Source organism: Rhinolophus sinicus, chromosome 2 (genome assembly GCF_057876585.1).
Source record: "Rhinolophus sinicus isolate RSI-liver-muscle chromosome 2, RSI-T2T, whole genome shotgun sequence".
NCBI classification, from domain to species: Eukaryota; Metazoa; Chordata; class Mammalia; order Chiroptera; family Rhinolophidae; genus Rhinolophus; species Rhinolophus sinicus.
In genome coordinates this window covers 179873345-179889043 of record NC_142502.1, presented here as the reverse complement: position 1 = coordinate 179889043, position 15699 = coordinate 179873345, and positions in this window count along the sequence as shown.

The following is a 15699-nucleotide window of genomic DNA, read 5'->3' as shown; positions in this document are numbered from 1 at the left end:
GTTGTGTGGTACTGTAAGGCCAGATGTATGAAGCAGACACAGAGCTCCTTTTCCAGTAGCAATTATCTGATGAAATCATGCCTCGTCTGCAGCAGGCAAACCGGATTTACTCCCTTTGGAGTAGGGGGCACGTGCTATGATATTTATAAACTGTAAAAGTTGTTTGTCAGCATGCACAGCACATGCATTCATCCCTGAGTGCCGGCAAGAAATAGCCTCATTGTTTCTGAAGAGCTAATGATGGATTCATGTTATGTCAGCAAATCCATGGCTGCAAGGGATTCTCTCCCTAGATAATGATGACTTCAACCCAAGAGCTTCTAATTGTGGACTGAATGAAGTGTAAGACCCGGGGTCAGACATTTGGTCCGTCCTTCTCTGAGCCAACTCCAACAGATTCCAGAAGCAAGGGCAGAGTCCTGGTGTACAGTCCATGGTGTCATAGAGAAGATGAATCGTGGAAAGTCAGCCCACTCCCAGGCTGCATCTCTTCCACTGCTGAGCAAGAGAAAGCTTTCAGAGCCACCTTAGACACATCTCACCCCGCCTGCTGGCGGCTGGTCTGCATAGGTCTTTCCAGGCTCTTAAGGAGTTGATTGGCTTTGTGGGGGGTGGGGGCAAAAAGGTTTCATGTTTGTTATGCCCCTTGCTGCTGGGCCAGCCTGACTGCCTAGCCAGCCCTTGGAAGTGAGCTGCAAACCCGCAGTACAGACCCTCCTCACTGGTCTCTTCCAGCTTCCGATGGATCTGGGTGGAACCTGGTTCCTGACTGTCAGCTTTGACTTTTGTTCACCATCTGCCCTTGGGTCTTGGCAAATGATATCTCTGTTTCTCCCTCCAGTTTGTGCTCATACCTTCAGTCTGTGTCTCTCGTTTCAGACCATTTTCAATGTGAGCCTAACCCAGCCAGCCTCTCAGGGAAACGCCAACCAGCTGGGGTTCCGCCCAACCTGCTGAGAGCCCTGCAGGAGGGGACCTGGACATTTCAGACTGTTGGAGTCCACGGCCTTGGCGGGCTGATGCGGGCCTGATCAGATGTCACTCCAGGTTTCACAGCAAGAGCTATCAACGCCCTGGGAGCCCATGTCAAACCTAAGCTATTGCGTGATGGGTAGTAGGATTTTAGATGGGCCACCGTCCTTGCTATTCTTGACGCCTTCGGTACAATTGCCCCATTTTCTAACCAGTCAGTCCTAGTGGCTCCTGGTGGTTGTCTATAAGGGACTTTGTAGAGTTGTGTGGTTATTGGTGGCTGCTTCCTGGGTGATAGCAAAGGACCCTAGAGGTTTATTCTGGGTGATCGTGCTCAAGGACTCAGATTTTGCCTGATGTCCAATTTCATGTGTTCACTAAAATTTAGTAAAGGTTCTCTCTCTCTCTCTCTCTCTCTCTCTCTCTTTCTCTCTCTCTCTCTCTCTCTCTCCCTCCCTCCCTCCATATATATACACACATTCTGATACGCTGGCGAAAAGGACACAGCTTCTGCTTACAAGAAACTCATGGTGGAATGGACATCTAGGGCTGCGGTGCCCGAAGCAGAGCAGGGAAAGAGCGCAGGCCTTGGAGCACAGACCTGGTCTGGGTCTGGCTTCACCACTGACTTCTCTGTGATCATGGTCAGGTTACTTAACCTCTCTAGAGCCTCTGTTTTCTCAGGTATTTGAGGAGGGGCTAATATGGCCCATTTCACAAGGTTGAGATACTGCATATTATGGACACATAGTTAGGTGCTCGATAAATGTTACTACTTTCCTCTTTCTTTTGTTAACTAATATTGTACTGTTGGCTAAGCCTTCATAACATAAGATGCACTGAAGACTTGATAGCTATTCAGTGAATCTGAATAGTGTGGATAGTAAACCAAATCATTCAGACTTACAATCGCCTTGCTCTCCATCTCATCCTTCGCCTGATAACCTCATGCAGGTTCATCAGCGTGATATTAAATGCCAATGCTGCTCCGAGGTCCTCTACCCCAGACTGGTGGCTGGGACAGACCTTTCCCTCTTCCTCTGAAGATTCTATGTGATGAGGCAGAAGACCTCTGAACCTTGGGGGCTTCGTTGAGCAGTTACGGACTTGCTGACATTTGTGAATCCAATATTGCCTCGTCAAACAATGAGGAATTTGAAAAAACAACATGGCCCCCAAATAAATGCCTGATGAACACGGTATTTGAGTCCTGACAATCATCACCACGGTCCATAAAAGTGTTGGCAAGGGTTTCCATCCATCCCTGAGCACCAGAGCTCTACAACAGGGCTGCACGGGTTTGCCTGGGACAAGCATCCTTTGTTCCTGGTGGTTAAATGTTCCAGTCCATCTCAGGAAATCATCTGCAACCAGCCGATCTAATAAAGCCAACATTTTTAAATTAGTTTGGATGCCAGTTAAACAGTTTGCTGTACTTGGAATAGCAGCCGTCCCGTGTGTGCTGGGGATGGGTTTTAGTGCTTTATATAAATTCATTCAGTTAATTCTTATGGGAAACCCATGAGGTGAGGTACTGCTATTATCCTCATTTTACCATTGAGAAAACTAAAAGAACAGTGGTTATAAAACTTGCCCAAAGTCATGCAGCTAGTAATTAGAGAGCTAGGATTGGAACCCAGCCACCTGGTTTGACCTCTGAATTCATGCTTTCAATTTCTAAGATATACTGGTTTAATATGAGTTTAAGTCACATGACTAATGATTATTTAGAAATTTAATTGAAAAGATTTGGACTACCTCGAGAGGGTAAGTTTTTAACACTTACTACTAGTATGACTTCCAAATTTGAATGCTGAGAATCGGTTGTTCCTTATTTCTTGATATTGCTGTTATTGTGGAGTCCCTGCTAAGTAATAAGGACTTTCTTGGGTATCAGGGAGAAGACTGGAGGCTTGTTAGACCTGATCCTGTTGAGAACTGTGAAGTGTTATCCGACTTGTGTGGCAACAAGTTAGCCTGCCATAGATTCATGGCCACTGGCAGAGGACACACGACTCCTGGGTCAGAGACAAAGGGCAGCTCATTAGTCAGAGCAATGGCAGTAACCAGAGTATCAGCATTTGTGCTTGTTCAGAGTCTGTGTCCAGAGGGAGAAGAAAAGGGGGCCTGAGGAGGACATCTGAGCTGTGGGAACTCAAATCTGTTATACTGGGAAGTAAGGCTGCCTGTCCTTTTGCTCTGGAGGACACTCTAGAGCAGGGGTGTCAAAACTGCGGCCCGCGGGCCAACTGCGGTCCACAATCCATTGTTAATTGGCCTGCAGCAAATTCCAAAAATATATTTAGTTTACTTAAATAAACCAGGTGAGGCAATATGTACTTCTCCTCGAGTGAGTGGCTCGGCTGTTTGTGCATTTTGCCACATTATGGCCCTTGGTGAAAAACGTTGAAAAAAGTTTGGACACCCCTGCTCTAGAGACACTCTCTCTGCATTCTGAGGCTGTTTGCTCTACAAACATCCTTGAAGAAGTAGATCAGAATGTAGGCAATTCATGGGTCTCTTGGGTTTCTTCTCATCTTGTGAGCATGAATTGTCTCCCATGAGGTCCTTATACTTCCAAGAATCTAGAATTTAATGTGTGGATAGGAATAATGGACTTGAAACAAGTATCCGGCTAACAGATGGGGATTGCACAATTTGGACCGAAAATGTAAAGGGCTTCTTGGGGGGAAAGCCATGGTGAGCGAGGGTGGGTATAGCAATCTTGGATGAGGAAAGATTTCACTAAGTCAGAAGAAATTGGAGAGTGAATGAAAGAAGAACATTTTATGTCGTAGGTGAGGTCAGGTGCTCAGTCATACTGAACATTGGACTAGGGGTCAGACCTGGGTTCCAATCATGTCTCAGTTGTTTATTAGTTATGTGCCTTCGGCAACCTCTCTGAACCTCTGGTTATTGTTTACTGACTTTTTCCCACCTTTGCTTATTACCGAGTTTCCCCGAAAAGAAGACCTAACTGGAAAATAAGCCCTAGCATGATTTTTCAGGGTGACATCCCCTGAACATAAGCCCTGATGGGTTTTTTTGGAGCAAACCTTAATATAAGGCCCGGTCTTATTTTTGGGGAAACACGGTGGTTGCAGATGTAGAGATCAGAATTTAGGCCAATATCATAGTGAAAAATGGCAAGACCTTTGCTTATTTACATCCTTAATGGAGAGTTGAGAAAATGCGTTGGATTTTCTTTGTACTGATGCAAATTGGTGATATGGACACAGCTTACTGAGATTCTTTGAATAATTGTTGATTCCTTTGATCTTCACCACCAAAACACAGGCACGTGATATCCCTTCTCCAGGAAAGTTTTTTTAATTACCCTAGCATGTGCTGACTTTTGTCTCCCTACTCATGTCACTATTGTTCTCAATCCATCAGTTGTACCCACTGGCCAAGGGTGAAGTTTTGACTTCGTGGCACTGCTCGCAGGGCCTCTGTGCCCTGACCCAGGTCTGTCACTTCTGCTGCTTCTCCCCTCCCTGCACCCTATTCCCTACTAACCAGAGGCCTCCTCTTTGGCCTTGGCGGGCCTCTGCTGAGGCAGCTGTCCCTTGAGTGCTGAGGCTTTGATACCAGCACCCAGCACCCAGCTGGGGGGTGTGGGTCACATGCAGCCTGGGTAACTGAGGCTACTTGTAACTGTCAACTGGACTAGGGTTTTTAAATTAATTAATTGTTTTTGTCATTAAACTTGAGAACTGAAATGTGAAATGGAATGGAATCTCAGTGGAAAACGCATCTCGCATTTTCTCTGTGGCACCCCCTTCTTCCTATGTGGGTATGGGAGAAGCTCAATAAATATTTGGTGAATGACGGTGCGATCTATTCACCGTCTTGCCAGAATATCAGAGCAGCAAGTAGATGATAAAAAGATGCAGAGCATTTTGTTTAGCATCTGCTTGCTGCCTTCTGCATCATATTTTCTCTTCTCTGTGCAGTGCTCCCATCCAAAAAGCCATAGGCGTTTTCCCTGCTTTTTTGAAAGAGGTATCTGTGGATGAAACTTTAGTATTCACTTATCTGAATTCTACCATGAATTTCAATTAATATCTCTTTCGAGATATAAGACATTTCCTTCACCAGCTTCCTGGTCCCCGTTTCTAGTCATCTTTTAAACTATTTTTATTTAATTTCAGGGCTGACTGGTCCCTGGCAATGTTGTTTCCACTAAAGTAAGTAATTTCAAGCTTGCGACATTTAATAATTATCGAACTCTTCCATTCAGAAATATCTCCCTAGGAAATGACTCTTAGATTAGGAGAAGGCAACTTTAGAAAGCTGACATTTATTATATAAAGCTATGTGTTTGTGGGAGTGAGTCCATCTTATGGAGGAATTTAGACAGCGATGTAAATGCTTTCTTACTGGGTTTTTCAAATTGGATTTCAGTCCCCTTCTTCTACATGACAGTAATACATTTTCAGTTCCAGTTATTGTCCGTGGGAACCCCGAGGTCACTTTGCTTTCTATTATTTCATTATTCTCCCTGGCCTCATACAAGTATCAACTGCTTTATTTAGACAATTGTTGGCCACTTGTCAGTCACCCAGGGTATTCTTGCTCTGATTCCTTCCTTCTGCTGTTCTTGCACTAGCAAGAACCTCTGTTGGTATTGGATTTTTGATTGATCAATAAACTTTTACTGAGCTATACAGTACTGTAGTTTTTGTTTATCTCTATATATTTTCCTTTCCCCAGTTCCTTTGGTGGCAAAGACCGTCTTTCTTCTGGGAAACCCATTCATGTGCTCTTTGATGGAGCTAATGCTTCCACTTCTCAGTTATGTGAGTGGGAAATGCCCCAGGCCTCCCCAGTACTTTTTTTTTGTGATAGTCAGTGTTATTTTACATTAATTTCAGGTGTACAGCATAGTGGTTAGACATTTATATAATTTAAGAAGTGATCCCTTTGGCTAGTCTAGTACCCATCTGACACCATACATAGTTATTACAATATTATTGACTATTTTCCTTATGCTGTACCCTACATCCCCATAACTGGTTTGTAACAACCAATTTGTACTTCTTAATCCCTTCCTCTGTTTTCACCCACAACTCCAACACCCTCCCACCTGGCAACCAGCAGAATCTTTTCTGTATCTATGAGTTTGTTTCTGTTTTGTTTGTTTATCTTGTTTTTTTAGATTCCACATATGAGTGAAATCACATTGCATCTGTCCTTCTCTGTCTCACATACTCCACTCAGCACAATACCCTCCAGGTCCATCCACGCTGCCACAGATGGCAAGAACCTATTCCCTTCCCTGGCTGAGCAATATTCCATTGTATGTATGTACCACCTCCTCTTTATCCATTCTTCCATCAGCAGACACCCAGGCTGCCTTCACATCTTGACCATTGTAAACAATACTTCAGTGAACATGTGGATGCATTTATACCTTCAAAGTGGTGTTTCAGTTTCTTTGGATAAATATCCAGAAGTGGGATTACTGGGTCTTTCTTTGCCTCTTGTTATAGCCTTTGTTTTAAAGTCTATTTTGTTTGGTATAAATATTGCTACCCCAGGTTTTGTAGTTGTCATTTCCATTTTCATGAAATATCTTTTTCCATCCCTTTACTTCCGGTCTGTATCTTTCAATGTAAAGTGAGTCTCTTGTAGGCAGCATATGTAAGGGTCTTGTTTTCTTATTCATTCAGTCACCCTATCTTTTGAATGGAGCATTTAATCCATGTTCATTTAAAGTAATTGTTGATATGCAGCTATTGCCATTTTATTATTCATAATTTTGATCTTTTTTTTTTCCATCTTAAAAATGTCCCTTTAATATTCCTTGTAGTACTGGTTGTTTGGTGGTGATGAACTCCTTTTGCTTTTTCTTGTCTGGGAAGCTCTTTATCTGTCCTTTGATTTTAAATGATAGCCTTGCTGGGTAGAGTACCCTTGATTGTAGGTCCTTGCTTTGCGTCATGCTGAATATTTTGTGCCAATCGCTTCTGGCCTGCAAAGATTCTGTTGAGAAATCAGCTGACAATCTTATGGGAGCTCCCTTATAAATTAGTAGATGCTTTTCTCTTGCTGCTTTTAGTAAGATTCTCTCTTTATCTGTACCTTTGCCATTTTAATTATAATGTGTGTAGGTGTGGGCCTCTTTGGTTTCATCTTGTTCGGGATTCTCTGCACTTCCTGGACTTGCAGAGAATGTCTATTTCCTTCACCAGATTAGGAAAGTTTTCAGTGATTATTTATTTAAATGGACTCTCAATCCCTTGCTTTCTCTCTTCTTCTTCTGGTACCCATATAATGCAAATGTTAGTATGCTTGATGTTGTTCCAGAGTTCTCCTAAACTAGTCTCATTTTTTTGGATTCTTTTTTCTTTTTGCTGTTCCGATTGGGTGTTTTCTGCTACCTTTTCTTTCAAATAGATGATTCAGGCCTCTGCCTCATTTAGTCTGCTTCTGATTCCTTCTAGTGTACCCTTCATTTCAGTTATTGTATTCTTTATTTCTGACTGGTTCTTTTTTTATGGTTTCTATGTCCTTTTCCATGCTTGCAATCTCTTTGTTGAAGTTCTCACTGAGTTCCTTGAGCATCTTTATAACCATTGTTTTGAACTCTGTCTCTGGCAGGTTGTGTGCCTCCATTTCACTCAGTTCTTTTTCTGGAGTTTACTCCTGTTCTTTCATTTGAAACATATTTCTTTGTTTCCCCATTTTGGTTGCCTCTCTGTATTTGTTTCTGTGTATTAGGTAGATCAGCTATGTCTCCCAGTCTTGGCCTGCTCGCCTTATGTAGTAGGTGTCCTGTGGGGCTCTGACAGAGTCTCCCTGGTCACCTGTTCCAGGTGCTCCAGGAGTGTCCCTTGCGTGGGTTGTGCATGCCCTCCTGTTGTAGTTGAGTATTGGTTTCTATTGGAATGTCAGTTTGGGGGACTGACCCTTAGGCTGATTGGCTATGGTGTTTGGCCACATCCCCAGCTTATGGGGTGCTGTGTGGGGGCTTATCCCACTGAGTGGGATTCACCCCAGTGGGCTCTGGTGCCTATTGGATCGCCTTTTGTATGTGCCACTTGTGGGGTTAATTGGGCGGTGCTCTGCTGTGGTTTGAAGCCAACCTCCAAGTATGTTGGTTCTGGGGCTTCTTGGGAGGGGCTCCAGTGCAGGCACAGGTCACCCGCTGCCTGTGACCAGCCAGGGGCTATGTGGTAGGAGATACAAAGTGATCCGTGGTTGTTTGTTGCCTGTGCTAAACCTGGAGGCACATGGAAGAGGCCACGCTTTGAACTGAGGACATTGGCCACCAGTACCAGGCTTGAGGTAGCTCAGCAAAAAGTCAGAATACCCCAACGCCTGCTGTCACCTGCTGTTCCCTTAAGGTTCAGCTATTGATAAAACCTCATGTGGTTACACAAGTTGTGTGAGGCAGGGCCTCAGGTAGTCACTGGAGTGGGAAGAGTTGTGATCACCAGGTTAATGTAGATTCTTGTTTGATGTCAGTGCTGAGCTGGGAGCTACTCAGTGAAAGTCTCAGAGCACACGGAGGCCAGTCAGCAGCCCCCGGGGGCCTGTGGACTCTGATAGTTTTCCAAGGAAGAGTGCAATGCAGGCGGGGCTGACTGCTTGCGAGAAAGTGCCTCCAGCATTGGGGAAGTAGGGTGGGGCGGGGTCCCAGTGAGTCAGCGGAGTGGAATGGTGCAGCTCACCAGACCAATCAGATTCAGATATTGTCCTGTGGGGGAGGGCTCAACACAAGAAAGATGGTGCCTGCCTGCTGGCTGCATGGCAGAGGACCTCACACAGGGAAAGTGATGACTGTTCTTCAACCATTGCCCCGAAGCCACATACCTCAGCCTACCATCTGTGTACGTCTGATGCCCCCACTTCTGAGTCACCAACCCTTCGCTGGAGCCCAAGGTGAGTGCCTGCAAATGAGTGCAGCCGTGCGTGGTCTCTTTAAGAGAATGTCTGGGTTTCCCACAGCCTTCTGTCCCACCTGGATGGTCGGAATCTCAATTGTTTTTCACAGCCAGAGGTAGTGGGGGCTCCTCTTTCCAGCCCCAGTACCTCAGGCTGGGGAGCCTGGTGTTGTCCCTTACTGCTCTGTGGGGTGTGGGGGGGAAGGAACTTCTGCAGCAGAGATATTGCTCCTGATTCTCAGCCGCCACACGGAGGTTTGGGGCCTGCCCGTTTCGTGTCTCTGCCTCGCCTACCAGTCTCATGTGGCATCTTCTTCATATCCTTAGTTATAAAACTTCTGTTCAGCTAGAGTTCAGATGGTTGTACAGGTTTATTGTCCTATCATTTCGTTGTAATTTTAATGTGTTCATTGGAAGGGAGCAGGCACAGTGTTTATTTACTCTGCCATCTTGGATTTCTCCTCCCTGAGACTTTTGCAGATATTAATGGGAGAGAGGCAGAGCTTCTTCCCTTCAGAGGCTCATTAGTCATGAGGATGAGGGGAGCTGAAACTTTTGGTTGCCATCATTGCCAACACGTGGGGAGAGCTTGACTGAGAATGAAGCCAAAACAGAGAAAAGCACAGCTGAGAGATGGAGAAAAAGAGAGATTCTTCATGACGTCATCAGAACGCTTCATCTTGACATACCTAAGTCAGCTCCGTCCCTTACACTCTCAGCTACATGGGGCAATACAGTCTGGCTTTTGTGTATGCTTGAGTTGGGTTATAGTCATTTGCAACTCAGAGTATCCGAAGTGATAAGACTGCCAGGCATTTCATGCACAGAAGTTTCTATTTATCTGGTTCCATCATCTACTTTATTTTCTTCTCCAGTATTCGCCAGTCATCAGCGCCGACTATGTGAAGCTGTAGGCAGGTGATTTTCAGAGATATGGGTAGATCTCCTGCTAGGGTTGCCAGATAAAAGACAGGATTCCAGTTATATTTCAATTTCAGATAACTAATAATTTTAAAAAGTATAAGTATTCCTCATGTAATATATGTATTTCAGACCAAAAAACCAAATACATTTTATTACAAGTAGGTTCCATGCAATATGTGGGGCATAGTTAGTTATACTTAAGAATTTTTCTTTGAATCTGAAATTCAAATTTGAGTGTCCTGTATTTTACCTGGCAACCCTAGTCTCACCAAATAACCACATTTTAAGAATGCACTTAAAATAATATTATGAGGTTTCTAAATGTAGGAGAACATCATTCTACATGAGTATGTTTCATACCTACGGGGCGAAATTCAAATTTATCTGGGCTTCCTGTATTTTTATTTGCTGAATCTGGCAACATTATTTCCTACCCACTTCAATCAATCATCTTTCTGGTTTAATGATATAATGCCTGAATTCTAGTACCCAAGGGCCATCTTGTTTTCCTGCTCCATGGTCAAAGAAGCAATATCTGGGTTCAGGCCTCTCCAATGGGCACCCACCTCTTTAAGGTGTCTGAAGGCAAGGGGACATTATAGTTAATGAAGGACTGTTCCATGGCCTGTGTGGGAGGGGCAGGGAACTCTTTTATCAAGGACCTCTTGCTTTTTGGTTACTGTGGAGAAGCTTTGTAGCTATTGACTCATTTAATCTGTGTGACATTCATGTGAAATAGGTAGATTTCATCTATCCCCACTTTAAAAATAAGAAAACTGGGACCCAGAAAGATGAAATAATTTGCCCCAAAACATGTAACTTGGAGGTAATATCAGGTTCAACTGACTTCAAGGCCATGTTCTTCTTATAGGTTCAATTTCTTGGGGAGAGGACAGCTCCTGGTATCTGTTAGCAGAGTGGGGGATCCCCAAGACCCCGGGACAGAGAACAAGTAGAAGGACGACTGCCTAGGTCCACAGACTTTGTACCAGAGAATCTGAGACCTTTCCTCTCTGCCCAAACCTGGCTGGGGGGGGGGGGGGGTGGATAGTTGACCAAGTTTGTCTCCTGTGCCCGTTGTTTGTTTATTTATTATAGTGATGAAAGCAAAGCAGATGGCCCTCAAACATATGAAAAATGTTCAAACTTACTCGTAACTAGAGAAATCAAAATGAAAACATCACATGATACCATTTCTAATCAATCTTTGCAACGATTAAAAAGTTAAACACATCGTGTTGGGAGATATGTTGAGAAACAAGCCTGTTATACATTGCTGGTGGGACTACTAACAGGTACAACTCATTTGGAGAGGAACTGGGCCACACCTAACAGAGCTATATATGCCCTTACGTTTCGATCTATCCATCTCTCTTTTAGGAATCTACCCTGCAGGCATAACTCAACAGTATAAAAACAGGCATGCACCGTTGTAGGCTCTGCCACATTGTTTGCAATTGCAAAATACTGGTCTGGAGTGTAGTGAACAGTATTGCACCGATGTGATTGTCCTGGGTTGATCATTTTAACTCTGGTTTGTAAGATGTGAACAGAAGGGCAAGCTGAGTGAAGAGTACTATTCTGTATAGTTTCTACAACTTTTCTGGAAGTCTAAAATTACGCCAAAATAAAAAGGTAAAACAACAAGAAGGAAGGAGATTTGTCATCACCTTATGTGGGGCCTGAGGCCAGGAGGGACCAGCAGTGAAGGGCCACAGCTGGCCATGTGCCTCCGCCTCAGGTGTAGTGCATCCTGCGGAAGGGAGGAGGGCTGACTTTGCAGGTGGATAGTCAGCGGTTACCTGCGTGAGAAGAGAGCAGAGGGGCATAGACGGTTTTCATTGCCGAGACCTTGAGAAGTTTGCTCCTGCGGGAGGAAAGCTGAGGACAGCTCCTCTGCCGGGACTGTTGCTGTCTAATGTTCGCATTAAGTCAGTGAAGGGTGTCTTTGGAAACAATTCCATTATTTTCAAGTCTCATCTCATATGTGTGAGAGATTTACTTTCCTTTCCCAGTCACTGGGTATTTGTATTGCATATTCAAATACCCTGAACTATTCAGACCATACGCAACCCTCTCTTTAGGTGGCATTTTCAGTCTTACAAACAGAAAAGCTATGAAATGCTTAAGACGGGAATTCGCTTCTCTCTCCCAAACAACTTGCTCAAAAGGGCAATGCTTTTATTTTTAAAAGATTGTAAGGTTGACAAGTGAATCAGAGTGTCCTGAAGATGACTTGGGCGTCTCCTAACGTTTTTTAATCATTTCTAATTTACACTTCGTAGTGAAATAGAGATTAGCTGCTTTTTATTTGCTGTTCTGAATCCTTTCCCAGAGCTTGACTTTGGGCTTCAGTGATATCTCCCCACAATATAAAATCCTTGCTCCTCTAGAGATGGGGTACATTAGTGGGTGTATGGGGAATGGTTTAACCATGCAGCTTGCCTCATTTGTTGTGTTCGTGAGGCTGCCTGTTTTCTGGGTTCAACTCAGAGGCAGGGAGGGCCCAGCCCAGTCAGGGGTGTCCCTCCTTTTGGTGTGGGGTACATCTCCACAGGGCCTCCTACCTTGAACACCTGCATGAGTTAGATACCAAGCTGATATGTCATTTAATCACATCAGTAACACTGTTAAGGCTCAGAGAAGTTGAGTGCTTTCCTGAAGGTCACAATGCTAATAAATAGTAGAGCTGGGGTTTCAATCTACTTAACCCCAAGTCCAGAGTTCTTTTTACTGAGCTCACTGTCCAGCAGAGGGGACAAGTTGGCCAACTCTACCACCTAGGTGAGGCCTGGCTCTGCCCATGCTTATGGGGAAAATAATGGGGTGCCCTTCTCCCAGTGCAGGCACTTCATCTCCGTTCTAAAAATCGGAGCATCTTCCCATTGTTCCCACTCAATCTCTATAATGTTCTCTTGTGCATGGACGTCATTTTGAAAGACGCCTCATTTGCCAGTTCCTACAATAGGGCTTTGTGCAGGAGGCCTCAGGGCAAACCTGGCCTCACCCCCTTCAGACGTTTTAGGACTCGTGACCCTGGCACACCAGGGTGGGACATGTCTAGGACTTCCCTCCTATTCTTTTTTTTCCCCAAGGGAAGGTTCCATTTGTGTTTTGAAAAGAGCACAGGCTTGGAGTCACCAGCGTGTGAATTCTGTCTCAGCACTGTGTCTCCTTGGGTAAATGAGAAATCTTCATACCTTGGTCTTTTTTTTACTATAAAGCAGGGATTGCGTTACTTTTTCCAGAATTATTGTCCAAACTTAATGACCTAGCAGAAAAGAACCTAGTACCTAGTAGGCACTGAGTAAATGATGGTTATTACTGTGACAAGCACTACTAATTCTCAGTATGACATCTTTCCCATGTCCCCTCCTCAGCGCTGGCTCTTACTGACAAAGAAGAATAAAGTTGCAAAGCATGCTGCCTCTCAGAATTACTTTTATTTCTAGAGGACAGAAATTCTGCCAAGGAGAAAATGGAAATTATCCCGGGCTTTTGTGCAGGTTTTATTTGTATGCAAAAGCGAGCAAGTCTTCTTTGTTCCGAAGATGAATTTCATTCTAATGGTGCCAATGAATCTTTTAAAATTTCATAATTGCCATTCCTAGCATGCTCCAAATGGAAAGATAACAGAAGAATTAGGTGGCCAGTTCAGTTTGGATCTGGAGACGGATGAGGATTTGAAAATGCTCCAGCTGCTCCCTGAGTCATCCCGGTCTGCATCCCAGCAACCTAGCCCCGCCCCGCACCACCAGTGGTACTGGGAGGGCGGGGTGGTGCAAGTCAGGGTCAAGGGGGTGCTTCGCTAAGTGTCCTGCCCACCTCCCTCTCCCTGCCTTCTCTTTCCCTTATATGCAAATGTGTGGAGTACTTTTTGCAAAGCAGGTTTTACGTTTATCTCTTACAATTGTCTCAAAAATCCTTGAAAGTAGATGAGGCCAAGATTATAATCCCATTTTATAGATGAGGAAACTGAGGTTCAGAGGAGTGTGGCTGGTAAATGGCAGAGCCTGAACTGGAATTCACGTCACCTGACTCTAAAACTAAAAATCTTCCCACTGTATTTGTCTGCCTTTCATGGCACAGTATAATTACCTAAGTTTGAATTAATAAGATACATAGTAAAGGCCATGATGCAATCCTGTAGTAATCACCAAAATGTTAAGTTTCGTACTCTGGGAATTTGGCAAGCTCATAATGACTGTTTATTTTAAGGTACCAGTCTCCCCCATCGCAGACAGCAAAAGGCCACCTTTTCTTTTTCCTCCTCTTCTTTTTCTCCTTCTTCTGGGTGGAGCCACACAGAAAGAACATTATCTAAGGTGTATTAGACAATAGCATGGAGCGTAAGTTGGGACATAAAAAGACAAGATGATCCAAAGGCTACGGTGAGTGGTATATGCTGAGTGGGCAGAGGGAGGCTTGTGTCTTTTGGGGGAAGTCTTTTATTCTTGAAAAAAAAAACAAAGATAAGTTTTGAATATACAAAGCAGCCTGGAGTAGTGTTTCTCAAATCAAGCAGTATACACACCCCTTTTAAAGGAAAAACATGTTCAAGGACCCCTGACTAATTTAAATTGTTTTTATATTAAAGTTATTTGGATATATAAAAACATCAAAGTTGTTATAAATTCTTTGTACTTATAGTCTTATACAACAATAAATGAGATTTAAAGTTAAATTTCTGATGATCTAAAAGGTTAACGTAAGAATATTCTGGGCCATGTGCCTCAAAATTTCCGTGCCCTCATGTGAGGTAGAGTTTATGAGCGTGTGCAAACAAAGATCGAGTAATGTTTTGGTAGTTACTCAAACAGAGAAACCAGTGGGAGAATTTAATTAACACATGGCATCAGGTGTTAATTGCATCCTCTAGACTTTAGGGCATATATATTCTAGAGTTACCCAGAGAAAATATGATTGATGATGGAGGCGAAACAATCAATCTACAAATATACCTGTTTTTGTTGCTTAGAATGATAGGTTGGTCTGACTTTGTTCTATCTCCTATTCATCCTTCAAAACCCAGCTCAGGGGTCAACAAGGACAGGTAACTTTTCCAAACTACTCCCCCAATGCTCCCGCCAGACTATATTAGGTATCCCTCCTCTGTGTCCCCATTTCACTCCATGAGATTTTTGTCATGGCCCTGGTCCAACAATTAACTGTTCTTTGGATGACTGAACTCTTTCATCACTTCTCTCTGGTGTATTTGGCAGTGATGTCTAGTCCCGAGTATGTTCCCACCCAGCTGCTTCTTTGTGGTCACTGTCTTCTACAGCTGCTTTCCGCTTCACCTCTTGGACCTCTTGGATCTCTTTTCTCCCTCAAAACCTTGCTTCCATGAGCATGCTGACCCCAGTGGGTATGATGCTCTTCTCTTTATTGCCAAGTTCTTTCATGTCTTACAACATCAACATCAATCTACAATGTAACAGATGTTAATAAGCATTTGGGATAACGAGGACATGCCAAGAAATATTAAAACTGGGAGTTAAATATAACTGTTTCTATCACCCAAAGGAAAAAGAAAAAGGTTAATTCCCTCCCAGAGATACCCTCATGATGCGCCCCATACTTTGCTTCACTTCTCCTGTCTTATTTCTTTTATCACTGAGAAAGCCCTTTTCAACCTGTTACAGTATAAATCTCTACCCGTTTTAAGGAAACCACCATCCCCTGCTCACAGAAATTGGCTTTGTCCAAGCATCTAACCTGTAGTCCAGACTGCTACAACAAAACAGCTGAGACTGGGTGGCTTACACATCTAACATTTATTTCTCATCATTCTGGAGGCTGCGAAGTCCAAGATCAAGGTGCTGGCAGATCCAGAGCCTAGTGAGAGCCTTCCTTTTGGCTGGCTGACAGCCATCTTCTTGTTGTGGCAAAGAGAGCAAGTTCTAGTCTC